We start from the raw sequence: 4,786 nt of genomic DNA on the forward strand, positions 1-4,786 counted from the left end.
CTATCCCTCTACCCATTCCCGTCAACCTAGGCTTGTGTTAGTGACTTATAACATGTAGCTCTGATACCAAACCTGTGGCGCCCTCCAAACCCGGGTCAGAAGTTTGGGGTCCACACACACACTTTAATTATAACCTGCTTATAACAATAATAAAGATAATAATAATATATGCAGTGACCCTACTTACCAACCACCACGGACCGCAACAGGTTAAAGTATGCACAGAAGCCAAACACACTAATATATTCCAAAACCGTTCAAATCCCAACTATTTCAAACTCAAACTAAGTATTAAACATTATTACAAACTTTTACAAACTTAAATTATCCCAAAAGAAGCCTACTAGCTCAGCTTTCTCAACCTGAACCCCTAGCTCTCGCGCTGAATTGGGGATCCTTGCTACCAACTAGTTCCTTTTTAACTGGAAATAATATAAACAACATCGCACAAATGAGCTAACTAGCTCAGCAAGTCAAAATGACAAAACTGAGAATAATGATCATCAGGTGAATATGATTATGATATCAAGTGAACAATGGATTATGATTTAGAATTGGATATTATACTTTTAATTTAAAAACCAAGGTTAGGCTGCTGATCAGTCACGCACTAACCCCGAGCAAGGCACACAGCATTGCTCTAACTACTGGATCCAAGGCACACATTGGCCTAACTTGACCATTATATGGTTTGACCACGAATCTGGTCCACAATTTTATAAAAACAATCCAATTCTAACATAATAACAGAATATGTAATAATAAACAATAACTGAAATCATTAACAACAATAAATGTTTAACAATGAAAGGGTTTCAATCCTTGTAAGGATCAATAAGGCAATTTAAAAGCTTGGATGCTGGGTAATGAAAGAATTGGATAACAAAGGAATCAATATTTCAGGGTTTCAAAGATTTGGGCTTTCAAAGCATAGGATACAATGATTGAATGTACAAGTAATTCAGTTCAGTGTTTGGGATTTTGTTTACATGTATTTGTGGAGTAATATCGTATACTTGAGATTTGTGTTTAGGTATACAACAATCAATGGTCTAGAAAGAATAAGGTTTATGGCTCAAGAACAATAACTGGAATCAGAGTTTAGGTTTCAGTGCTTCAAAGCACTTGTAATATCAATCTGACTATCAAATACTACAATATCTCGAGAAAGTTCAGAACACTTGCCTGATATTAGCTTACTACACTGCACTCGTTTCCAATCACAAGCGTCTTACTCCTCAACTATCTGTTCCCCTTTCCTACGTCTTGCCTCTTCTGCTCACATATCATAAGCATCTATCAATAATTTACTCATGGAATTCTGTTCAACACATACTTCTATCTACCCTTCGTTTTACCCAAATCCGATTAACGGATTGAAAGTTATGCAATAATCAAGTAAACACCGAATATATAGACCGATAGTCAATTAACAAGTCACATATAGCACATAATACATCACGTAATCAATGATATATTATTTATAAAGAAGTCTCGGGTCATAAATAGGCTTTCTGGTATTTAAAATGATTTTTAAAATATTTTTCGGAATTAAAACGGGTCGTTGGATCAATTTCGGGTTAATAAACAGGGTTCGGTTGGCCAATTCTGGCTCCGAAATAATTTTAGAATAATTATCGAGCCTTGGAAATAATTTAGAATAATATTTTAAAGCTCGAAACTATTTTTCAGAATTTTTAAATCATTTTTAAATAATTAAATCTAATTAAATAATTAATTAAAATCAATTAATAATTAATTAAATTAATTAATCAATTAATTTTCGAATTAATTGACCTATTAATCAATTAGAAATTAACTGAAATTAATTAACTAATTAATTTAGATTTATTTGTGAATTAAAAATAATTTTCAGAATTAAAATAATAATTTTTAGAATTTTCAGAAATTAAAAACAAATTTTTATAATAAAAATAAATAGGAAATATGATTTTTAAACATTTTTAAAACAGAAATCCAATTTTTGCAAAGTCTGGAAACTACAGGGACCAAGCTGCATCGTTTTTAAAACTATGGGTACTAAACTGTAATTTTCCAGGGGGTCGCCGGAAAACAGTCCGGGATGGCCGGAGAACACGTTCCAGGGATACTCAGGCCACCATCACCTCCAGATCACATCTACACAACACCGGGAACACAACCATGCAATCAATTCATCCTAACAATACCTGAGTTGGCCGGAATTTGGCCGTGAAATTTTCCAGTTTCCGGCGAACATCGGAAAACTTCAAAACACAACTCCCTTCTCTACAGACCTCGTTGGTTCATGAAACTTATACGACTAGATTGCAAATTTCCCGTTTTTATAAAATAGATTTTAATTATCCGGAAAAAGATTTTAGAAATTTCATATGATTCTTATAAATCCATAAACCAACATAAAAATAATTAGGAAGATATGACAATTATCTATATTTTATTTTGGACATTTAAAAATTAAAATACTTCATTAATATTATTTTTGAATATTCAAGTACAGATAACACTTAACAATTAGCTCACAGAATAGATACTGAACACACATAATAATTATATAATAGCAAAATAATTATACGATATATCCCGGGTATTACAAAAAGTCCTGGGATGAGTCTGGTAACCTATAAACCACATATAAGTTGGAATTAAACCAAAGTCGCTTAAGAATCTATACTTTAACCAATTAGACTCTAACGCTCACTTTGCGCTTAATGATTCTCTTAAGTCGTTCGAGTACCCTCGGCTCCACCATTTTTAATAAATTAACCATTAAGAGTTTTAAGGCGATTCTTTCGCGAGCACCTTACCAACTTCCTAATCCACTTTACATAAATGTTTCATACTCCAATTAGTCATTTAACGTCTTTAACCAATGTTTCAAAGTAAGGCGAGGGGAAATGGTTCATTCGTGAAACGCCGTTACTTAAAACGGTCGTTTCTCCTAAACCGTACATCGGATTCAAGCGTATCAAAACGAAGCTCGTAACATGAAATATCTAATCATGGCAATGCTCAAAACCTAACAGTGAGTTCTCGGGTCCTGATGTTATGAATAAAAACAGTCTAGGATAATCAGACATTACGCGTGCTATGTTTACGCGATTACCAAATTTGTACAACTTCAAATCAATCCACAATCAACCCACAATCAACATTACAACCCAAAATCCCTCCAAACCTCACCACATCAGTCCATTACTTCATGTTTTAACCCACTCATTCAATCACAACAAAAGCTAATAACCATATTAAGGTTCATTAACTAATAACCAAGATTCAACCATCAAAATCACTACAAACTCAACCAAACTTTAAACAAACAAGCATCATTCTTAACATATACTATATCAATTATAACCATTCCAAAATACTCAAAACTAAAGCTAGGGTTTGGAGTTTATACCTTCTTGAAGCTTCTTAACACAACACAAGAGCTTTGAATGCCTAAAGAACCTTGATCCTTGCTTGTATAACCTTAAACTTTCATAAAAATTCAAGAAAACTAAAGTTATTTTTTGAAAGTTACAATTCACCATCTTCTTCCTTGAATTATTGGAAGAGATTGTGAAGGAATTTGAAGCTTAAACTTATAGGATATCCATATCTATGTACAAGGAACCTTAGATAATTACCTCACTAATTAACAAAGCTTGGAACTAGGATTTGAGTTTTTTTCTTCCTTTGAAATGGACAAAGCCGAGAGCACTTCTTGAAAATGGAAGTGTTTTGTGTTTTTTGATGTTTATGATTTGTTTTTGGCTTGGTTGATCCACCTGGTTTGTTAATTAGATTATTACCATGGTAAATTTTGTGTGGTTCACAATCAACCAACAACACACCTCTCTTTTGGTCATGCTTAGGTCATCTTCCCATGTCATCCTCTCACACTTGTCCTCTTCTTGTTGGTGAGATGACATCACTCTCCACTAACCCTTTGATTAAGTCCTAATCACTTGGCTAATGACCGCTGATCTGTTATACGGTTCGCTTAACTTTCGTTCTCGTTTATCGTTTGAGGGATCATACTCGGGATCTTATTTGTCACACCCCTAACTTAAATAACGAAATAAATATAGCTATTACATCATTTTAATGAAGGATACACAACCAATCCAAGATCTTACAGTTTAGGGTTTGGAACAGCCCATCACTACCAGCTATTACATCTGATTACAAATACCTAATCCTCACAGCTATTATTACTTATTCTACCTGAGCTCGAACATAAGCATCAGCATCACAGGTCTTACGGGCAGTCTGCTTGAATCTAACCATAGCTGCTAGCTGTAATATCAGGGTAAGCAAGAAGTGAGCCAAAAGCTCAACAAGTGCTAACAGTACAACGCAAAACATAAATCGAGATATACCTTTAGGAATGACAATGGAAAGACATAATCAATGATAACGAGAGATAAAACTTATGTGAGTTGGCATCATTATGCTTGCATCAAAACAATTTTAAAATCATTCTTAATCAAAATCATTTTATGACGCTACGGATTACAGCCGGTGATCAGCCGCGAAGTAATCCCGAACCTCGCTGGGTTCTAAAACATTATTGGGAATCCCTAGGCAACTTTTAAGCCTAATATAAGTGTGGAAAGGACTCGCGTCTCAGTCCAGATCCACCATTCAAGAAAACATTTATCCCCCTTTGGGACTGAAAATCCACATTTTATTTATTTCAAAAGCTGATGCCGAATTGTAACAAAATCTCTTTTAACAGTAAATATTTTTATTAAGGAATTATAGATCAACTCGAAACACGGGAAACAAGGTACTGAAT

The sequence above is a fragment of the Apium graveolens genome, chromosome 2, assembly GCF_009905375.1.
Source record: "Apium graveolens cultivar Ventura chromosome 2, ASM990537v1, whole genome shotgun sequence".
NCBI lineage: Eukaryota > Viridiplantae > Streptophyta > Magnoliopsida > Apiales > Apiaceae > Apium > Apium graveolens.